The sequence below is a fragment of the Saccopteryx leptura genome, chromosome 5 (assembly GCF_036850995.1).
Source record: "Saccopteryx leptura isolate mSacLep1 chromosome 5, mSacLep1_pri_phased_curated, whole genome shotgun sequence".
Classification (NCBI taxonomy): domain Eukaryota; kingdom Metazoa; phylum Chordata; class Mammalia; order Chiroptera; family Emballonuridae; genus Saccopteryx; species Saccopteryx leptura.
Genome location: NC_089507.1, coordinates 68076178 through 68099784, shown reverse-complemented (window position 1 = coordinate 68099784; position 23607 = coordinate 68076178). Strand labels below are relative to the sequence as shown.

The 23607-nt window shown below is 42.1% G+C and overlaps 1 protein-coding gene and 1 pseudogene across 5 annotated transcripts in view; both read right to left on the bottom strand.

Annotated features, from left to right (window-relative positions):
* The window catches only part of PTPN13 (protein tyrosine phosphatase non-receptor type 13), a 213712-nt gene extending 207707 nt beyond the window's left edge, over positions 1-6005 (bottom strand). For all 5 annotated transcript variants that reach the window (XM_066387091.1, XM_066387092.1, XM_066387093.1 and 2 more), the window contains exon 1: positions 5455-6005. The gene's annotated coding sequence lies outside the window, so the exon portion shown is untranslated. The remainder of the gene's footprint in view (positions 1-5454) is intronic.
* Positions 419-490, bottom strand: LOC136407253 (U4 spliceosomal RNA; annotated as a pseudogene).
* Positions 6006-23607: the final 17602 nt, after the last annotated feature.

Genomic DNA, 23607 nt, shown 5'->3' with positions numbered 1-23607 from the left:
AAGTGGAAAAGCATTAATACATGAAAATGAGATTGTATAAAAACTATTCCATCAGGCATCCTTAAAAAACAACAACAAAACCCCCATAACATCTGGATGCAAATTTGTCTTATGTGAGTAGGTAAAAAGTGTTTGTTTATATAAAAGAATTGTACCATCTACCAATAAGGAACAAACTGGAGAAATAACACTTTTTTTTATTTAATCTTTTTCTTTTTTTTTTAATTTTTATTTATTTATTTTAGAGAGGAGAGAGAGAGAGAGAGAGACAGAGAGGAGAGAGAGACAGGGGGGAGGAGCTGGAAGCATCAACTCCCATATGTGCCTTGACCAGGCAAGCCCAGGGTTTCGAACCGGCGACCTCAGCATTTCCAGGTCGACGCTTTGCCCACTGCGCCACCACAGGTCAGGCAATAACACTTTTTTTAATTAGCAACAATCATGCCTCAGTTAAACCTCACTGGTTATGAAGCTGCCACTGCACAAAGCTAAGAGAGAATACTTATAACTGAAAACCATTTGTTTCCATTTCTACTCAGAACACACTAAACCAGCAGAAAAAACTTTGATTTTTTCAAACGTGTTAAAGAGGAGTTGCAGGTGAAATGAGCTACACGGTACAGCTTCTTCTAAACCAGTGGTCCCCAACCCCCGGGCCACAGACCAGTATCGGTCCGTGGGCCATTTGATACCGGTCCGCAGAGAAAGAATAAATAACTTACATTATTTCCGTTTTATTTATATTTAAATCTGAACGATGTTTTATTTTTTAAAAATGACCAGATTCCCTCTATTACATCCGTCTAAGACTCACTCTTGAAGCTTGTCTCAGTCACGTGATACATTTATCCATCCTACCCTAAAGGCCGGTCCGTGAAAATATTTTCTGACATTAAACCAGTCTGTGGCCCAAAAAAGGTTGAGGACCACTGTTCTAAACCATGCATCAGTTAACAAGTGGCAACACCATTAAAATTCATGACATACTGTTAGTTTCCAACCGGCTTAAAATGTTTAGAAATCTCATTTTTGTTAAGGGGATGCATTCCCATGTGGGGAGAAAAGTCTCTTGAGCATCTGCATATTCACGTTAAAATTAATAAGATAATTTTCTGTAGAAGAATTCAATCATATGGTATGACAGCTAAAATTCCCCATTTGTTGTTTTTTTTTTAAAAAAAAAAACCTTCTCCAGATAAAAAAACTTTGAATCAAATTCCAACACTTGAGGTGAAAAGGCTACTTCCTCTCTTTCCAGACTGGAAACTGTGGTAACACCCTAGCCATTGGTTAGATTCAGAGCATTTCTGATATAAATAATAAATACAAAGACACTAAAGTTTCTCCTCTCTGTTGAATTTAAAGGGGAAAACCTTAAAACTACATACAACACACTGAGGAAAGAGGTAATAACATTGAAAATGTGGTATTTCCCCTTACTTAAAGAACTATCATAAATACATATTTTTAGCCCTGGTGGTGTACCTCAGTTAGTTAGAACATCATCCCAAAGCACAGAAGTTGCCAGGGCACATATAGGGATAGACTGATGTTCCTCTCTCTCTCCCTCTCTCCCCTCCTCTCTCTAAAATAAAAAAATAAACATTTTTAAAAATGTGTATTTTTAAAATTATATATCTGAAGGAAATGACTATATATATTCCATTTCAGAGGTTGACAAACTGTAATACAAATTTTAAAAACCATAGGTAATACAGAATTTTCTGTGATGACATCCAGTACAGTAGCTACTAGCCACAGGTGGTTATTCAGTATTTAAAATATGAGTAGTGGGGAAAAGGAACTGTTTTAAATTGTATCTAATTCACTTCAGTTTAGCCACTTGTGGCTCGGACTGCCATACTGGACAGTGCAACTCTAAGGGAGGGAAATATTTGTATCTGAAATTCTGATTCAAATAGTAAAAAATCCTATAGATGGGTGTACACAGAGATGATTGAGATATAAGTTTATTTTTTTTAAATATTTGTGATTTATAATATAAAAATGTTGTTGCATTTGTAGGAATCAAGTTTTCTATGCTGACTTTCTAGAGAGGACCAGAATATTGGTTCACAAGTTGGCTACATGTTTAATTTCTTAGGTAGCTGTAAAAAATATGGATGCATGGTCTTACTCCCCCCATTCCCCAACATTCTGGTTTAATTAGTCGGGGCTGAGTCTTGGGCATAAAGGTATTTTATAGCTACTCAGGTGATTTTAGCATGCAGCCACTCAACTAGAAATAAAATAAAAAACTAGGCATAAAGACATTTCTTTGCTTGTAGATAAACTCACTCATTTCTTATAGTGAGTAAGAAACTTTAATAATTTTGGCCATTTAAAGTCATATTAACTTGATCATTAAAAGCTATCTTATAAAAATCCAGTTTCTGAGTTGTTCAAACCATCTTAATTTTCAAATTAAAAGAGAAAAGTTCTTAAAGAAATTGTGAAATCCAGGGCAGTGGACTCTCATCACTCCCTATCAGCACTAATCTTTCTTTCCTGAGACCCAACAGAATACCTTCAACACACTTTTCTAATTAATAGCACAAAGTATATGCCAAAATAAGAATACTATGTATGTTGACAGTAGTAACTTCTAAAATGTACTAATTTGGAGTATGGTAGTGTTTCTTTTCAATTTCTTTTTATTTTATTTGAGCTGTTGATTACTTTGTTCTTTTCAATTTTAAATGGCATTAATTACAATTTAACTGTACCACAAAAAAATGTTTTATAGCTTAGGCCCTGGCCGGTTGGCTCAGTGGTAGAGCATCGGCCTGGCGTGTGGAAGTCCTGGGTTCGATTCCCGGCCAGGGCACACAGGAGAGGCGCCCATCTGCTTCTCCACCCCTCCCCCTCTCCTTCCTCTCTGTCTCTCTCTTCCCCTCCCGCAGCCAAGGCTCCATTGGAGCAAAGATGGCCCAGGCGCTGGGGATGGCTCCTTGGCCTCTGCCCCAGGCACTAGAGTGGCTCTGGTCGCAACAGAGCAATGCTCCCGAGGGGCAGAGCATCACCCCCTGGTGGGCGTGCCGGGTGGATCCCGGTAGGGCGCATACGGGAGTCTGTCTGACTGTTTCTCCCCGTTTCCAGCTTCAGAAAAAAAAATGTTTTATAGCTTAGTTAAAAATTACAAACTGCCAACTCCTGTCAGGCCACATACAGGAATAGATCAACATTTCTTTCCCTCTCCCTTACTCTCTTTAAAATCAATAAGTTAAAAAAAAAAAAGGCAGAAGAAGCAGTAGTGGCAACTTACCCCTAATATTCCTTTTCTCCATTCTTTTCTCCATTATGTTTGGGGCTGGGCAATAAGATCACTAGAAAAGTATTTATTCAATTTTTATTCAATTTATATAGGAGAAGCTACAATGCTCTCCCATCCAATCCTTAACCTACTAAAAGTGAATAAACAAAGGATTTGACCTGTTTTTCATAATAATAAAGAACACATAAATTCCATTCATTTAAAGATTGACACCTGCCCAGGTGGGTTAGCTCAGTTAGTTAGAATGTTGTCTAGACATGCCAAAAAGTTGTCTGGACATGCCAAGGTTGAGGGTTTGATCCCCAGTCGGGGCACAAACAAAAACCAACCAATGACGACAGGAGTAAGTGGAGCAACAAATCGGTGTTTCTCTTTTTGTCTTCCTTCTCTCTTAAAAAAAAACAATCCATTAAAAAAAAAGATTGACATCTACCATCTACCCAAAATATGATTATGCAATTCTCAAATTCACTTCCTGCATTTATGAGGCATGCCTACAGAAAAAAGATAGTGTAAGTATTTAAAACTTATGACTCCTATCATAGTATCAAAATCTAAACTTTAAATTGACACTGCTTTCAATGGTTTCTGTAAGTGTGTGTTACTAGTGACATAAAAAGCTATTTATAAATATTTTTGGATGCCGGTAATCACCCTCCAAAAATTATGTCGGCTTTACGTGCAAGTAAAAATTTTGGTGGGACAAATGTAAATTCAAAAGACAATCCTACGTAATGGTAAAGAAACTCACAATTCTCCAATCGCAAAAGTGAAAGACACTATAAATTCGTCTCTTTTCTTAATGACTAACCCTAGTAATTCCAGTTTCCATCTTACCCTGTCCCCCACACATACTCCCACAAAGCCTCTACAACATCAAAGAACACAATGCTATTAAGAAAATGTATAATAAATTTAGGATTGGGTGATAAAGCATTCAGTTTGCTTCTGTATGAATTTACTGAATCAATATATGCATTCATTTAATTTTAAAATGCTAACAGTACTAAAATGAGGAACAATTTGTACCGTAGCACTACCACAAAACACCACTAAGATGAAGCAGTTTTCAAACTTGGACCCTAGGAACCCAGTCAAGAATTTGGAAAAATACCAACACTTGTTTCATAATACAGCGACTTTTATTTTCCCTCCACCCTTTAGTAAACTCTGCAGATATAAAATTTTAAATCTTGCTAATTAGTTACCAGCGTACTTCAACCCACAGATCAGGTGTCCTACATTTTGTTTAGGTCCCCGCCTTGAAAACAAACCCGATTGCCCCATTTTCTGAGAGGTAAACTCAGCTCCGGGCAGCTCCCTATGAAGTCACCGCGTTTGTTGTTTCAAAGATGCAATTAAATGAAAATGACACAAAGCTGTCTTAGAGATTAGTTGGACGTGTGTGGAGGTGTAGATCATATAAGTGTAAGGCCAATGAAACCTGTATTGCTTGCTGTAAGTCTATTTTGGTGGTAGTATTTTTCCCCACTTCCTCTCCTGCAATAAATTCACAACATAAGGAAATTAAACTTCGTAAGAACTTTCTTGACTTTACCCAAGTTTAGCTTTCCAGCTTTGCGTACTACAGAATCATGTACTCAGCAGGGGAGGTGCGGTGGGGGAGGAGGATTAATGAAGAAAAGCAATAAAAGAGCTTGCATCTTGTCTCTCTCTCTCTCTCTGCCCCAACTGCCCCTCGTCCTCACCACCCCACCCCCTCTTCCCCGAGCCCTTACACATACACATTCTTCTGGGCGGCCTCTAACCACGCCATGTCCACAATCATTTACAAAAATTAGAAACAGACTCTGGGAGCCCTTCCCTTAGCACGCACAGAGCAGAGCTGTACTGGCATGATGGGACAATGTCACTCCCCAGTACCCCACAATCTCTCACTCGTCCTCTGGGGTTTCATTCTCAAAACTCCAGCGTTCCTCCGCGGAAGAGGTGGATCTACCTAATTCAAAATGAAACTTTATCTCATCCTTCCCCTGCCCCCACTCTAACATACTTAAACACCCTACTACGAAAACCAAAAAGTTTCCTCCACCAGGGCAAAAAAAGAGTTGGTTTTAGGGACTGAAGCAAAAGCAGAGGAGGAAGAGGACGAGCACAGTGTACTTTGCTTTGCACTTCTGCACATCCAGCCTAGAGCCCAGGGCCGCTCGTGTCCTTACCTGCTCGTCCGGAGACCGGGTCCTGCTACTAGAGCGCGCGGCGGGGACGCGGCGTCGGGCCGGGCCGCCGGCAGCCGCCGCGGGCGCCGAGAGCCACCACTTCTCCCCCAAGCGGCTGCGGGCGTGGGCCGAAGAAGCTGGAGAGGAAGCCTGGGGAGGGGGAGAAGAGAAGCAGCATCTCCTCCTCCTCCTCCACGCCTCGGAAACGCCCCTCCAGCCGCGACCCCGGCCGACCGCCTGACCCAGGAGCGCTCGCTCAGCCTCTCCGCCCTTCTGTGCTCAGCGTGTCTCCGACGGCTTCGCCAAACCCCTCTGGCGCCCGGTGGCTCAACTCCAGCAGCCGGCTCGGAGCGCAACAGAGGTGGCGGAGGCGGACTGGTGAGCCAGGGCGTGCTGCTCGCCGGCACGACGGTTTCTAGGGACCGCGATCATGGTGCGTCACCCTTCGCCGAGCCGCTGCCGCCAGCGCTCCTCGCACAACTCCGGCTCCACCTCGGCGGCCGCGTCGCCCCCGTCCCCGTTCCTGTCACTCAACCCTTCCCGGGCTCCTGGAGGACAGGGGATCTCCAACCCTGCGTTCCCCTCAGCCTGATTGGCCCATAGGCCGCCAGCCCCGCCTCCTCCCTAGGGACAAGATCGTCGGGAGACTAGCGCTCCGGTTCCCATGACAACCAGCGCCTTGGGCCTGGCTTTTCGCGTTCTTGGGAGTAGCCAGAAGCTCAGGTTGATGTCCCAACTGCAAAGTTCTTAGCCCCTGCAGTGTGGACTCCTAATTTTAGGCCAAGTTGGTAATGTAGCAGACCGCCCCCACGCTTCCAACTTCAGAAACAAAACTTGAAGGCTCTGGGGAGTGCGAGGGAAAGAGAAAAATGCCTAATTTCTGTCTCCCTATCAGTCTAGAGAACTCCCCTACCTTACCCAATCTGGCCTCCAGCCTTCTCGCTGGGAGAATTTGGCTTTGAAAAGCTGAGGAGAAGAAGAGAGATAAAGAGCAGGTTGTGCCTACTCCCTGCAGCAGTATAGCAACTTGGAAATGGCAGGGTCAACGAAAACAGCCTGGGTGAGTTTTCCCACAGTTGAAAAGTGATATCTTAAAAGCTGTGGTGGGCAGCACTTCGTCAACCCCAGATGCCCTCTGGAAAACTCAAATTCTCATAATTTTGAAAAAAGGTATTTAAGTTCTTGCCCTGTTATTTTTCCTCTGAAAATAATTAACAATCTCAGTTTAAAAACATAAGTGAAACATTGACCATAACCAAAATAAAATAAAAAACAGCCATTTTTCTATGTAGGATAAACATTACAACTTGGCAAAGGTACTATGTCTTAGCACAGGGGTCGGGAACCTTTTTGGCTGAGAGAGCCATGAACGCCACTATTTTAAAATGTAGTTCCGTGAGAGCCATACAATATGTTTAACACTAAATACAAGTAAATGTGTGCATTTTATGTAAGACCAACACTTATAAAGTACAGTAAGTCTCTGAATTATTTTTAATAACATTGTTATGCTGTTGCTAACCAATGATGAATAAAGTACTTCTTACCATTAATGGGACTTCTGGTGCTACATGGTTTTGCTGATGGCTTTTTAGTCTGGTTGATACGTGGTGAGGTTAAGCTTCATGCAGGCGTTGAGACTTCCATCCATTTAACGTGATCGTAGGTTTGTCTTAACATTCTTTAGATGTGAGAAAGACTGCTCACATGCATACATAGAGCCAAACATTGTCAGTACAGCAATACTCACGCTGCAGTGTGAGGTATGTGACAGGAAGCACGTTCCAAGTTTTGACAATCAGCTGGTCCACAGGTTGAAGTGTTTTTTTTTGGGTTTTTTTTTTTTTTGTATTTTTCTGAAGCTGGAAATGGGGAGAGACAGTCAGACAGACTCCCGCATGCGCCTGACCGGGATCCACCCGGCACGCCCACCAGGGGCGACGCTTTGCCCACCAGGGGGCGATGCTCTGCCCCTCCGGGGTGTCGCTCTGCCGAGACCAGAGCCACTCTAGCGCCTGGGGCAGAGGCCAAGGAGCCATCCCCAGCACCCGGGCCATCTCTGCTCCAATGGAGCCTCGGCTGCGGGAGGGGAAGAGAGAGACAGAGAGGAAGGAGGGGGGGGGTGGAGAAGCAAATGGGCGCTTCTCCTATGTGCCCTGGCCGGGAATCGAACCCGGGTCCCCCGCACGCCAGGCCAACGCTCTACCGCTGAGCCAACTGGCCAAGGCCAAGTTTTTTCATTTCTCCCCACTTGTGTTTGCTCACTAACTCTGCTTGCTGTCGTGCAAGTCTTTCCAAATCTTCATTCAGTGACTTAAACTTATTCACGCACATGTCTGAGGCCTTCAGGTCAGCAGCTTGTAGCTCAAAATCTCTGACGGAGACACCGGGGATATAACTCAGGTCGGGGCTGTCCACTGCACACTTGAGTGGATGAGTGATGAACTTAAAAAGACGAGTACGCTCACGAAATTCTACAAAGCGTGCTTTGAATGACTGCAGATTAGATGTGAAGCCTGCTAGCTTTTGGAGATCAAGATGTTGAGCAGGGTCACTTGCTGTGCATGCGTCTTTAAACTCTCCCAGTTTTTCAAACGTTTACAAACAGGTGTAGTAAACGACCTGTTTCAACGTCGGAGATGAAGAGTTCCAGCTTGTTTTCAAATGCAAACACTGCCTGTTGAAGGGATAAGACTGTATTTCCAACGCCTTGCATTTTCCCATTGAGCTGGTTAAGATGTTCAGTCATGTCCACAGGATAGTAGAACTTCGGGAGCCACTCAATGTTAGCTAACTCAGGATGCTTGACGTTTTTCATTTCAAGGAAAGTCCGTACCCTGGCTGGTTGGCTCAGTGGTAGAGCGTTGGCCTGGTGTGTGGAAGTCCCAGGTTCGATTCCTGGCCAGGGCACACAGGAGAGGCGCCCATCTGCTTCTCCACCCCTCCCCCTCTCCTTCCTCTCTCTGTCTCTCTCTTCCCCTCCCGCAGCCGAGGCTCCATTGGAGCAAAAGATGGCCCGGGCGCTGGGGTTGGCTCCTTGGCCTCTGTCCAAGGCGCTAGAGTGGCTCTGGTGGCGACAAAGCGACGCCCTGGATGGGCAAAGCATCACCCTCTGGTGGGCGTGCTGGGTGGATCCCGGTCGGACGCATGCGGGAGTCTGACTGTCTCTCCCCATTTCCAGCTTCAGAAAAATAAAAAATAAAAAAGAAAGAAAGAAAGAAAAGTCCAGATTTGCTCAGACAAGCCGCTAAACAGCTGAGCACCTTCCCTCTTGACAACCCAACGCACATGCTGTGCTGAAGTGGACCAGGATAATTATTCCCAACTTCGCCAAGCAGTGTTTTAAACTGGCGATCATTTAAAGCTCAGGCAACAATAAAGTTGACCAGCCGAATGACCAGCGACATCACCTCACCAAGCTGCTGGCCACACATCTGAGCACAAAGCGCCTCCTGATGTAGGATGCAGTGAAAACTTAGGATGGGTCTCTTTTCATGTTCACGAGGAAGCGCTATGAATCCTCTGTTTTTCCCCACCATGCACGGAGCACCATCAGTACACACTGAAATAAGTTTATCCATCAGTAGATGTTTTCTTTAGCAAACTCAGTGAGACTTGAATGAATCCTCCTCTCTTGTTGTCTCTTTCATAGGCAAAACAGCAAGACTTTCCTCACGTAGTGTGTCACCGACAGCATACCTTGCAATCACGCTGAACTGGGATAAATGGCTTACGTCTGTTGACTCATCCAAAGCAAGAGAAAAGAATGGTGCTGCATTTATGTCCTTCACTTGTGTTGGTTGCCTCAATTTGATTTGCCATCATGATGGTACGATTGTGAACAGTTCTTGCCGACAGAGGCATGTCTTTTATTTGTTTGATTATGTTGTCTTTATCTGAAAAGCCGTCAAAAAGTTCATTGGCAACATCAAGCATGAATGTTTTGGCATACTCCCCATCTGTGAATGGCTTTCCGTTTCTCACAATTGCTAAAGCACCAGCAAAGCTAGCCGAATTCCAGTCACCTTGTTGAATTTAAACACAGAGTTGCTGCTGAGTAGCTTGCACTGTGCACAGTAGCTCTTGACATGCTTTCTTTTTTTTTTTTTTAACTTTTTTTTTTGTATTTTTCTGAAGTTGGAAACAGGGAGGCAATCAGACAGACTCCCGCATGCACCCAACCGGGATCCACCTGGCATGCCCACCAGGGGGCGATGCTCTGCCCATCTGGAGCATTGCTCTATTGCAACCAGGGCCATTCTAGCACCTGAGGCAGAGGCCATGGAGCCATCCTCAGCGCCCGGGCCAACTTTGCTCCAATGGAGCCTTGGCTGTGGGAGGGGAAGAGAAAGAGAGGAAGGAGAGGGGGAGGGGTGGAGAAGCGGATGGGCGCTTCTCTTGTGTGCCCTGGCCAGGATTCGAACCGGGACTCCTGCATGCCAGGCCGACACTCTATCACTTAGCCAACCGGCCAGGGCCATTGACATGCTATCTTCCTGCTGTCCCCTGCTGGATATTTTCATGCAAATGTAGTATGGCATGTGTCAAAGTGCCGCTTTATATTTGACCATTTATCGATGCAATTTTATCATTGGATATTAGACACTGCAGAACCTGCTCTCTCCACAAAGGCAAATTTCTCTGTCTATTCCTGCTGAAAAGTACAATACTCCTCATCTTTTTTTCCACAACCACCCATGTATGTTATGCATTATCCAATAAAAATTGATGTTGTCCCAGAGGATAGCTGTGATTGGCTCCAGCCACCCGCAACCATGAACATGAGTGGTAGGAAATGAATGGATTGTAATACATGAGAATGTTTTATATTTTTAACGTTATTATTTTTTTAATAAAGATTTGTCTGCGAGCCAGATGCAGCCATCAAAAGAGCCACATCTGGCTCATTAGCCATAGGTTCCTGACTTCTGTCTTAGCAGCTGTCCCTCTCCTGCAAACTAAAAGATTTGAGTTTCAGCAATTTACTAGGAAGTCTTGCTGAATTCATGAACAAATTGTATTTTGGCATTTGAGTTTCAATTGTTTGGGTTTATTCTCAGAGATACAAGGTAACCTGCTCCACTCTGGGAAGGGGACCTGGAGGTAAATTTAGTCTTGGACCCCTAGTGTTAGGCTCTAGGTAAATCTAAACTTTATGGTTGGCTCCAAAACAGAGAGAACTGAGACAAAGTTAAAGCTGCAATCCTAGGTTCCTTAGCCCCTGAGGCTGCTGTACATGTTTGATGAATGAGGGAATTAAGAGTAATGATTTACCTTTGGCGAGAACTTGAATTTTTATTCTCATTTATTAAATGAATAACTGTAATGAATGTCTTCAGTCAAATATGCCTTTCAAGTAACTCTGCATTAAATGTGTTTACTCACAATGCTAAGTAAACACAGTGGGAAACACCCAGCAGAATTTTAAGATAAAGTTCCTAGTCCTGGCAGGTTGGCTAAGTGGATAGAGCATCACCCTGCATAAGGATGTCTGGGATCAATTCCCAGTCAGAGTACACAGGGGAAGCGGCCATCTGCACCTCTCCTCCTCCCAATCCCCCTTCTCTACTTCTTCCCTTCCGGCAGCCAGTGGCTTGATTGGTTCCAGCCTCTGATTCCAGCATCTGCCCAAGCACTAAAAATAGCTCTGTTGAGCATCAGCAGAGACAGGGGTTGTCTGGATTTCAGTCGAGGTACATGTGGAAGTCTGTCTCATTATCTACCCTTCTCTCAAAAACAAACAAACAAACAAAAAACCAAAAAACAAACAAACAAACAAAAACCTGACAAGATTGTGGTCCAGTGGATATATAACTTCGACCTGGGATGCTGAAGACCCAGGTTCGAAACCCCAAGGTTCACAGGCTTGAGCACAGGGTTGCCAGCTTGAGCACAGAGTTTCCGGCTTAAGTGTGGGAATGGTCTCTGGCTTGAGACCAAAGGTTGCTGGCTTGAGCCCAAGGCCACTGGCTGGAGCAAGGGGTCACTGGCTCAGCTGGAGCACCCCCTCCCCCATCAAGGCACATATGAGAAATCACTCAATGAAGAACTCAAGTGCTGCCACTGTGAATTCAGGGTTCTCATCTCTCTCCCTTCCTGTCTGCCTGTCCCTGTCTGTCTCTTGGTCTCTCTGTTTCTCTCTCTAAGGTCGCTGCCCTCAAGGAGTTAACCACAAAGCCTAGGAAAGAAAGCTAGAACTGTCTTGAAACAATTTGAGAACAATTATAGCTAGAACCTGCAGTCAGACTTTAAGCATATTAACAAATGAAAGTGTGGTATGTGAAATGGGCTGGAATTAGTCAGATTATGGAGGAAAGCAATTTAAACCGGTTTTGGAGGGTAGGTAGTGGGATAAATAAATCAAAGATAAAGAAAGACAGTTGAAAGAAAACATAAAACTAGAGAACAGCAGAAGGAATCAAGTAGTGGAAGTAAATAACAGTGAGAAGACTAGCCTAGCTGAACTAAACACGGAAGTGAAGGCTTGGAACTCTTTTCCCAGCCCTTCCCCTATTTTCAAAAATAGGAGTTTTTAAATGTTCCAGTTCAGGTATCATGCTGGTAAGGTAGAGAGGGTGGGATAGGTTTGTGAGTATAAAAACCTTCATGAAATATCTGCCTCTGTTTGCCAGTGTAAGTTCATATATTTATTAGAAAGAAAAGCAATCTCCGTAATACTTGGCATAGTTTATGAATTCATGTCAGGGTGAAGGGATAAAGAGTACAGTGTTGGAAATTTTCACAGAAGTAAACAAACCACCATATTGTGGGGCCTCTTTCTTTCTTTCTTTCTTTTTATTTATTTATTTTTTATTTATTTATTCATTTTAGAGAGGAGAGGGGAGACAGAGAGAAAGAGAGGAAAGACAGAGAGAGAAGGGGGGGAGGATCTGGAAGCATCAACTCCCATATGTGCCTTGACCAGGCAAGCCCAGGGTTTCGAACCGGCGACCTCAGCATTTCCAGGTCTACGCTTTATCCACTGCGCCACCACAGGTCAGGCTCTTTCTTTCTTTTTAATTTTTGTTTTGAATTAAGGTCATTTTAAATAGTTGTCCTCAAGGCTTTTCACCAGTAATCCTTTTGTTTTTATGAACTGAAAGGCTGGTTTTTATTTTATTTTATTGATTGATTTTACAGAGAGAGTAGAGAGAAGGATAAGGAGCAAGAAGTATCAACTCATAGTTGCTTCACTCCAGTTGTTCAGTGCTTGTTGTATGTGCCTTGACCGGGCAAACCCAGGGTTTAGAACCGGTGGCCTCAGCGTTCCAGGTCGACGCTCTATCCCCTGTGCCACCACAGGCTGGGCATGAAAAGCTGGTTTTTAAATAAATTGCTGTGACATCAAAACCTGATAAAGAGTACACAAAAGAGAAATCTATGGGTTAATCTTTCAGATAGTACATAAAATTAAAACACAATATTAACAAGTAAAACTCAGAACTACATTAAAAATTATTTTCCAGTTGACCTTTATCAATCAGTAGGTACAAAATGTAATCTCATTACAAGTATAATTTTTATTTCTATTATGAATATCTTTTTGTATGCTCACAAGCAATTTAATTTTCCATTACCAAAAATACTATCCTATGTTTTCTTTCTTTTTTTTTAATTTTTTTTTTTTTATTTATTCATTTTAGAGAGGAGAGGGAGAGACAGAGAGGGAGAGAGAGAGGAGAGACAGAGAGAGAGAAGGGGGAGGAGCTGGAAGCATCAACTCCCATGCAAGCCCAGGGTTTTGAACCGGCAACCTCAGCATTTCCAGGTCGATGCTTTATCCACTGCGCCACCACAGGTCAGGCTATCCTATGTTTTCTACTAGAACTTTTGTGGCTTTGTTTTACATATTTTATTCTTTGATCCATATAGAATTTATTTTATTGGCAGCAACAGCTACTTAAGAGTCCCCTAAAACCTTAAAAACATTTGTAGCCTGACCAGGCGGTGGTGCTATGGACAAAGCATCAACCTGGGATGCTGAAGACCCAGGTTCAAAACCCTGAGATCGCCAGCTCGAGTGTGGGATCATTGACATGACCCCATAGTCACAGGCTTGAGCCCAAAGAGTGCTGCTTGAAGCCCAAGGTCACTGGCTTGAGCAAGGTGTCACTGGTTCGGCTGCAGACCCCTAGTCAAGGCACATATGAGAAAGCAATCAATAAACAACTAAAGTGCCGCAACAACAAGTTGATACTTCATATCTCTCTCTCTTCCTGTCTGTCTGTCCCTGCCTGTTCCCCCCCCCCTCTCTCAGGAAAAAAAAAATTGTAAATGTCAACTACACGAATATAAAGCTTCTGTATAGTAATACTGAAAAATAATGAGTAAGAAATTTACAAAAGAAGAAATTCAGAAAAGCAATGAATAGTTGAAAGTAAAACAAGTGTATAAATTAAAAGTAAAACAAAAAATGAACTATTATATATAACTATCAAATAGGAAAATTATTTTTAAAGACATATCTGTTGTTGGTGAAAATATGTGAAATAGCCTGACCAGGTGGTGGCGCAGTGGATAGAGCAGGGGTCCCCAAACTTTTTACACAGGGGGCCAGTTCACTGTCCCTCAGACTGTTGGAGGGCCGGACTATAAAAAAAACTATGAACAACTCCCTATGCACACTGCACATATCTTATTTTAAAGTAAAAAAACAAAATGGGAACAAATACAATATTAAAAAAAAAGAAGAAGTAAATTTAAATCAACAAACTGACCAATATTTCAATGGGAACTATGGGCCTGCTTTTGGCTAATGGGATGGTCAATGTGCTCCTCTCACTGACCACCAGTGAAAGAGGTGCCCCTTCCAGAAGTGCGGCGGGGGCCGGATAAATGGCCTCAGGGGGCCGCATGTGGCCCGCAGTCCGTAGTTTGGGGACCCCTGGGATAGAGCATTGGACTGGGACGTGGAGGACCCAGGTTTGAGACCCCGAGGTCGCCAGCTTGAGCGCGGGCTCATCGGGTTTGAGCAAGGTTCACCAGCTTGAACCCAAAGTCACTGGCTCGAGCAAGGGGTCACTCGGTCTGCTGTAGCAACCCAGTCAAGGCACATATGGGAGATCAATCAATGAACAACTAAGGAACCACAACGAAGAATTGATCTCTCTCCCTTCTTGTCTGTCTGTCCTTCTCTCTGATTCTGTCTGTCTCTGACAAAAAAACCCAAAAACAAAATGTGAAATAGGCCTGACCAGGCGGTGGTGCAGTGGATAGAGCGTCGGACTGGGATGCAGAAGACCCAGGTTCGAGACCCCGAGGTTGCCAGCTTGAGCGTGGGCTCATCTGGTTTGAGTAAAGCCCACCAGCTTGAACCCAAGGTCACTGGCTCCAGCAAGGGGTTACTCAGCCTGCTGAAGGCCCAAGGTCAAGGCACATATGAGAAAGCAATCAATGAACAACTAAGGTGTTGCAACGCGCAACAAAAAATTAATGATTTGAGGAGCCACTGCACCACCTCACCCACAGGTGTTGTAAAGTACCAAAAGCTACAGAATCAATATTAATATTTTGAGAGGCTTAAAGAACATTTTATTAATTTGGATTAAGGTGTGCAGAGAAATTTTGAGAATAATCTCTGTACTGTGTGATTCGCATAAAACCAGGATGGCCCTTGGCGTTGTATTGTAAATGCAAAGGGGAGAAAAACGTGGATTCCCAGACATTCCACCACACCTGTGGGGAAAGGGGTGAATGGCTAGCCAGGTGCAGGAAGAGAAAAGCCAAAATAAACTTTTTCTTATAGTAATGAGCCATTTGCGGGCATTTGTCCCCACAAAACTACCTCTCCTATGTAAATGCATATGGTTAATACGTGTGACTCTGGACAGAGAGATGGCAGATAAATACTAGAAAATATAGGAATGCCTTTTAATATGTAAAGAGACATCTTTCTACCATTGTGTTGACTTATAAATTTTGTTTTCTCCAAAATGATGTATGGCTTGCAAATTGAACATGGTCCTATCATGTTAAAGAACATATGACTATAACCAATAGTAGTAAAGGACACCTAATTGCAATTTTTACTCCTGTACTTCCCACTTACAAAACTATAAAAACTAGGTAGAACAAAGGGCCAGCGCGCTCTCCCTCAGATTTCTGTTGGAGTTGCCGCCTAGATAATAAAGATTTGATGTGTCATCAACGGATTTTGTTCGTGTCTTCAATGTTTCGAGTCCCTCTGGATTAGGTTTAACAGATTGATGCTTCTCATCTCTCTCCGTTCCTGTCTGTCTGTCCCTGTCTATCCCTCTCTCTGACTCACTGTCTCGGTAAAAAAAATAAATAAATAAATAAATAAATTTTTTTTTAAAAAAAGTGAAATAGGTAATGCCCCATAATTGTTGGTAGGATTATAGTTTGACTTATTTCTTTTGGGAGTATAATTGCAATGTCTTCCATAATTCATAATGTTTATATCCTTTAACTTAATTCATTTTAGAAGTTTATCTTGAAGAAATATTTGCATACATGCCTACATACATGATCAAGAAAATTTATTACTGTTGTTGGCAATTATAATATTAAGTGTCCATAAAAATGAAATGATTACATAAACTATGGTCTTCTCAGATATATTATCTAGTGACAAAACCACGGTACAGTACAACATAATCTGATTTCTGTTCAAAAATTCATGTAGTATGATCTGATTTCTAATCAGAAGTTCATATAGCTATATATATATATGACAATATTCATACCGTTAACGATGGTTTCTCTGAGGATTAGAATTTCAGAAAACATTGCGTTTCTGAAATATTTTTATTTAGAATCTTTAAACAAACTTGTTACTTTGTTATAAAAGGTCAGCATAGAATTTTACTACTAACCATAAAGAAATTAGATAGCTGACCACAACACAAATTTAATTGGCCTTCCAAATGGCCCATGTACCTTAGAATGTTCATCACTAACCATATTTGTGAAAATTTTTTGTGGGGCCCATGAATCACCCCATAATGGACCCCTTGAAACTAAATTCTGAGTAAGTATACATGTGCATTTTTTCTAGGGAGAGTGTCTATGTTTCAGTAATTCAGAAAGGGGTTTATATCTCTTCAAAATGTTAAGATTGTGTTTTTTAAATGCCAATGATTTTAAAAGATCACTTTTACCTCAAAGGTAATAATGAATTCTGGGCTAATTTAATCTGTAAATAGCAATGTTTTCCCAGCTGCCTTCTTGTGTTCATCTCAATGTGAAATATTTGTGTTCTGGTTTGTACCCACTATGTTAGTGTTTTCCCCTTTTAAGCCCAGATACATATTATCCTTTCTTGCTTACAGAGTAAGAACTATGATGGGAACTTTGCCCAGGTGACAGCAGAAGCCAGATAAGTAATCCACCAGAACATGAGCAGGTAATTGGAGCACAAACTCTGGGAGAGCTTAAGGAAGACTTTGTGAGGCAGTGTTAACACTTTCAAGTGAACCAAGAATTAGCTAGGGAGAAAAAAAATGCAGTGATGGAAACCAGATAGGACTACAATCACCCTCAGGTCCATTGAATAAAAACAGGTTATTTTCTTTTGATAGTAGCTTTTTTTTTTTTTTTTCAAAAAATGAAATTAATTCCAGTTACAGTTTTATTAACTTGTGTGTGTGTGTGGGGGGGGGGGGTGTGTGTGTGACAGAGACAGAGAGAGGGACAGATAGAGTCTGACAGACAGGAAGGGAGAGAGATGATGAGAAACATCAATTTTTCATTGCAGCATCTTAGTTGTTCATTGATTGCTTTCTCATATGTGCCATGACCGGGTGCTACAGCAGACTGAGTGACCCCTTGCTTGAGCCAGAGGCCTTGAGCTCAAGCTAGCAAGCCTTGCTCAAACCAGATGAGCACTCGCTCAAGCTGGCGACCTCAGTCTCGAACCTGGGTCCACCGCTTCCCAGTCCGACGCTCTATCCACTGCGCCACCACCTGGTCAGGCTAGCTGAATTCTTTTTAAAATGTGAGGATTCCCCTAGGATGTAGAATTACATGACAGCAATGGCACAGATAACTCTTGTTGGGAGGCAGCCTGGGTAGCTCAGAACAATGAAAGAGCACAGCACGCAGAGGACCGAGTACAAATCTTGGCAAGCCACTTAACTCTTGGAGCATCATTTTCCCCATTTATAAAGTGAAGGGAATAAGAATAGCTGACATGCTGCACACATAATAGCCAGTAATGTCCTTTCAGTATTCCACAGGATTGAATAAAATATGTAAATGAAGACTATTTATAAACCCTAAAACATTATTTCTAAAAAACCAAAAAGCAACAGCAACAACAATAGCTGTACAGATTTTTGGAATTAGTGTTTTTAACTTATTGAGAATAATTTTTTTCAAATAATTTCTTTTATTCCAAAAAGAAACTTTAAAAAATATTTATTGAGTACCAAGGATAGCTAGTCTTATAAAAGGTTAAGTCAGAAAATTTTAAAATATTTCATTTATTGATTTTTAGAGAGAGGGGGGAGAGAGAGAGAGAGAAGTGGGATGAGCAGGAAGCATCAACTCCCATATGTGCCTTGACCAGGCAAGCCCAAGGTTTCGAACCGGCAACCTCAGTGTTCCAGGTCGACGCTTGATCCTACTGCGCCACCACAGGTCAGGCCAAGTCAGAAAATTTTAATTGTGGTGCTCCTGTAACTTTCACTTTCTTTGCCAACCAAAGATTCTTACCTCTTTTCCAAGTCCCCCTACTGACCCCAACTGACCAGGGCTTGCTATTTACTCTGAATAGGGCTGGCAGCCCTGTTAGGTTCAAAGCCTTTGTCTGCTTCTACTATTGTAGATTTGCCAAGTGCTTAATGGCTTTACCAAAACGAAACTCTTTCTCCTGAATACTTCTGGAAATTCTCACTTTTAGTCACTAATGAGTTAAACTCCAAAGATGTTAGCTTTAAAAGGTCAAGTTTAAATTCACTTTACATTCCAGCTTTCTGTCTTTGAACATTAGTGTAGATAGGTTTATCAGATTAGGTAGTTGTCACTTTAAACCCTGAGGGCAAGAGATACTGGAGAGGTAAATTTTAATTAATGACGGGGAAGGAAGAGGGAGGGGAAGCTAGTTTCGGTGTGAGTGGAAGAGAAACAAGGGAGAGAGAGGCATTTGGGGGGGAAAGGTGTGAGGTATGAGGTTGACCCTCAGGGCAATGATACCAAGGGAGGGGATCAGGGAAGTATATGTAGTACTAAAGGGGTGTGGCACTAAAGTCAAACTGCCTAATTCACAATTTTTACTAGGGCTTGTTCTGCCTGACTCATTTTTACTACTTGTCCTGGCAAGTTATGTAACTGCCTATTCAATTTGGATGAAGGGAGTATGGCAAATAAGCATAACCCTTCTGTTGTTTGGAACTTAGCCATGTTTGAACAGACACAGAGTAATTTAATATGAATATGCTCTCATCTAAATCTGACCTACAGGGACTTGCCCTAGGATTCATGACTGCTAATCTTGACTTTTTTAAGTGTTCTGAGAAACGGAGGCCAAATCAGAAGTTAAGCTTTCTAGTTAATATTCTGTTTTAAAGAGGGTGATTTCACACTGAGTAAACTGCTGTGCAAGTTGATCATTAAAGGTTTTTGTTTTTTTTAATCAAGTGAGAGGCAGGGAGGCAGAGAGACAGACTCCCACATGCGCCCAGATCAGGATCCACCTGGCAACCCCCGTCTGGGGCTGATGTTCTGCCCATCTGGGGCAGCTGCTTTGTTGCTCAGGAACCGAGCTATTTTAGTGTCTGAGGCAAGGCCATGGAGCCATCCTCAGTGCCTGGGGCCAACTTGCTCATTCCAGCTATGGCTGCGGAAGAAGAGGGGTGGAAGGAGAAGCAGGTGGTGTGCCCTGACTGGAAACCTAACCCAGGGCTTCCATATGCCGACCAATGCTCTACCACTGAGTCAGCTAGCCAGGGCCATTAAAGGTTTTAAGTGGAGCTGAAGTGTTAAATAAAACCAAGTACCACATTTCTTAAAAGTTGAATGCCTTGATTTTTGCATTTTCCTCAATGATGTCTAAAACTTAGGAGGAAAATGGTCTTATTTCCAGAAACTGCTTATTAGTTTAGGGCCAAATCCAGACTGCTGATATTTGTATATATGGAAAAACGCTTTTTATAATCACATGAATAGAGAAAATATGTCTTAGAAAGTTGAAGCTACTAGCTTGACTATGTGGTGGCACAGTGGATACGATTGTATCCACAGTGTCTGCCTGGGACGCTGAGGACCCAAATTCAAAACCATGAGGTCACCAGCTTGAGTGTGGGATCATAGACATGACCCAATGGTCACTGGCTTGAGCCTGAAGGTTGCTGGCTTGTGCCCAAGGTTGCTGGCTTGAGCAAGGGGTCACTAGTTCTGCTTGATGTACCCCCCCCCCCCCATCGCATCAAGGCACATATGAGAAACCATCAGTGAACAACTAAAGTGACACAACTATGAGTTAATACTTCTCATCTCTCTTTCTTCCTGTCTGTCTCTCTCTCTCTCACTTAAAAAAAAAAAGTTAGAGAACTATAAAAAATTAGATATATGTAACTTAAGTATTTTTTTTTATTGAAAACCTATCATATGCATTTATTAGCCAGTCTTTTCATACTGGGCTTTTCAACACCTGTCTGACTATGAATCTGCTGTTGAGAGTTACAAGTTGTCTTTTTACATAAACCCTTCTCAAATGCAAAATCTGCAATGTTCTGTTCTGATTTTTGTTAAAGGAAACCTAGAACTAGAAGACATGTGTGAAGTAATATGAGCTGAGAATACAAAATATATTTTGTAATAAATTCATTTCTTGCCCATGATAATTTGTCTCTCCACAACATTCAACTGCACTATTTAAAAATTGTAGTAAAATATATATAACATAAAATTTAACACTTTAGCCATTTTTAAAGTTTATTTTCAATAGCAAAAATATATTTTGCCCTTGTTTTTAATAAGTGTATAAAAATTAAATTATCTAATTACATTAGCAAGAAAAACTCACATTAAGAGGTTAGGAAACTAAAACAATTTATTTTTTTATAAATTTCAAAGGCTAGGATTTTTGTTTTATTCACTGCTGTGTCCTTAGCTCCTAGAACAGTACCTATCATACGGTAGGCACTCAGACACTATTAAGGGAATAAATAAAAAAAGGTTCTTGGTAGTGGTAACTCAGATGGAAGTACAGTAACTGTGTAGGCATACTACGATATAGCCCATCAGTAGCATTCAGAGGCCATAGACATTCATCTGTGTGTTTCATAGAGAATGGAGAGCATTAGTTAATATAGTGGTTTGACTAAGTGGAAGTTATTTAATAGAGCTTCTATTCTATTTTGAAAAATCCCCATGTAGTGCTTAGCATGCTTTATACACAATACTTGTTTCCTAAATATTTATCTTTGTCCCGGTTGGGTGGGTCAGTTGGTTGATCCTTAGTAAGGGCACATACAGGAATCAACCAATGATTGCATGAATGAGTGGAACGACAATATTGATGTGTGTTTCTTTTTCTCTCTCTCTCGCTTTCCTTCTTTCTAAAAATAAGCAATAAAAGAAATTAAATATTTACCTTTGTTGATTGTTGGTTGATCTTTTTATTTTTGTTACTATGTTGAGGGAAGGAAGAAGAGAGTAAGTAGGAAGGAGATTAGAGGGAGAGAGAAAAGGAAATGGAAAGCAAACAGGCTCTTTCAAATATTGCATACATAGTTTTGGAGTATGGGGGAGGGGAGAGGATTTCTACTCTGTCAAAACAGTTGCTAAAGTATACCAATAACATAAAGCAGAATGAACTCTATTCCCTTTGATCAGAGAATATTCTCTAATTACTCAGCTTTCAGTAGGCTTTCTCTTGCTTTGCTGGTGTTTAAATGATCCTCCTTTCTCTTGACTAGTTCTCTTAATGGGAGATTCTTCCCAATAATACTAATGGCAACTTGAAGTAAATGAAGAGTTCAAGTTTGTCACAAACCTCTGTTAGCCCAAAGTCACCATCTATAAAACTCTTTACAGCTTGAGCTGCGGACTGGATTCCAATTACATTGATACCTAAAATTTATCCTCATCTGCTCTCATAGGACCTCCAGTCTCCTGAAAATTTCTCGCTGGCTTCCCAAATTTCCAGGATTTTTCAAGAGATAGTTCATATGTACTCTGATGTTGGTTTGTTCTTTTATTCAAACTTTACCTGAAAATCTAAAGCCTGAACATCACGTATAGTAAGGAGTTTTTCACTTCCTCGACTGCTAGTACCCTGCACAAGAGGAACCATGGTGGGGCAAGGGCATTGTCTCTCCATGCTCCCCTAGCTGCCCACCAGTGAGCCAGGGCTGGGCCGGGCCAACCGTGCTATACTTTGTCACCAGGTTCTTGAAGCAGCACTGCTTGTATTCATTATTATATCACAAAGTTTCTGATGAAATGAATTGTTTTAAGTGAATGGAGATGAAGGAAGAAAGTAATCATACCATGCTTTCTCTTTTACTGTAATCACCCTACACACACACATAGGTGCACACACATACACTTGCGTGTGCACACACAATCACATTCTTTCCTTGTTCTTCAGCCAAAAGTAAAAGCTTCTATGCATAAACTCATTTAAATAGATGTTTTAAGAGGTCACTGGCCCTCCATTTCAGCACAACCAGGCTTTGATAATCAGAATATTACAAGAAGATGCAGTAGGTGGATATATTCTCTTGAATTAAAATAAGAGAGATAAGCCCTGGCAGCCTAGTGGGTAAAGCATGGTCCGGGCACACCGAGACTGAGATTTCTATCCTCGGTCAGGGCACTTACCAGAAGCGCTCAGTGCGTGCACAACTAAATGGAACAGCTAAGCAGAACAAATTGATGCTTCTCTCTATCAATCAATGGAAAAATCTTTAAAAAAAAAATGGTGAGAGCCTGACCTGTGGTGGCGCAGTGGATAAAGCATCAACCTGGAAATGCTGAGGTCGCCGGTTCGAAACCCTGGGCTTGCCTGGTCAAGGCATATATGGGAGTTGATGCTTCCAGCTCCTCCCCCTTCTCTCTCTCTGTCTCTCCTCTCTCTCCCTCTCTTTGTCTCTCTCTCTCCACTCTAAAATGAATAAATAAAAAAAAAAAAGAAGTCTTTAAAAAAAATGGTGAGAGATATCTTATAGTTAAAAATAGTCATTAACTTGGAAAATCTGACCATGTGTTTTTTAGTAGAATACGAATTCTTTGAAGGTAGTGCATCAGAAAGGTTATTGGCTCAGAGTACTAGAACATCTAATAAGCAACAGCTTAAGCAGAAAGGGTTAATTTCTCACATAAAAAACCATGTGTACCTGACCTGTGGTGGTGCAGTGGACCTGGAATGCTGAGGTTGTCAGTGTGAAACCCAGGGGTTGCCTGGTCAAGGCACATGAGAGAAGCAACTACTAAAGTTGATGCTCCTGCTCCCCCCCCCCCACCTTCTACCTCTGTCTCTCTCCCTCATTTCTCTAAAATCAATAAGTAAAGCTCCCACCCCCCCTTTTTTTTTAAAGAAAAAGAACACCAGGTGTTAGGCAACTGCTGTTAATATCCAAGCCAGGGTAATTGCAATTCTCTTTGTCTTCCTAGTAGAGCCTATAAAAGGACTTCTACAACTCCAGACATTTGATCTCTTTCAAGACCAAAAGATGGATGGAAAAGTGTGGGACCAGACTTTGTTGTTCATATATAAATAAAATGAAAACTTCCCAAAAGATGTTGCTTCAGTACTCTTTCACCTACATACATTGGCCAGAATTATGTCCTTCTAATTACAAGGAAAGTAGGGAAGCATTCAGCTTTTCTAGCCTCTGGTGAAGGTAAGCACAGCAAACAGTTTGGAAAGGCATATTGGTTTATTTAGGCAATCATCAGTGTCTGCACTTGAATATACCAGCATGTGGGTACTATAGGCAGAGTTAAGGTTTAGGGGGTGGTAAGAGTAAGGTGAACAGGTTATATGCATAACTTATTTTAAGGAATTTTTTTTTTTTCCTGAAGCTGGAAATGGGGAGAGACAGTCAGACAGACTCCCGCATGTGCCTGACCGGGATCCACCCGGCACGCCCATCAGGGGACACGCTCTGCCCACCAGGGGGCGATGCTCTGCCCCTCCAGGGCGTCGCTCTGCCACAACCAGAGCCACTCTAGCACCTGGGGCAG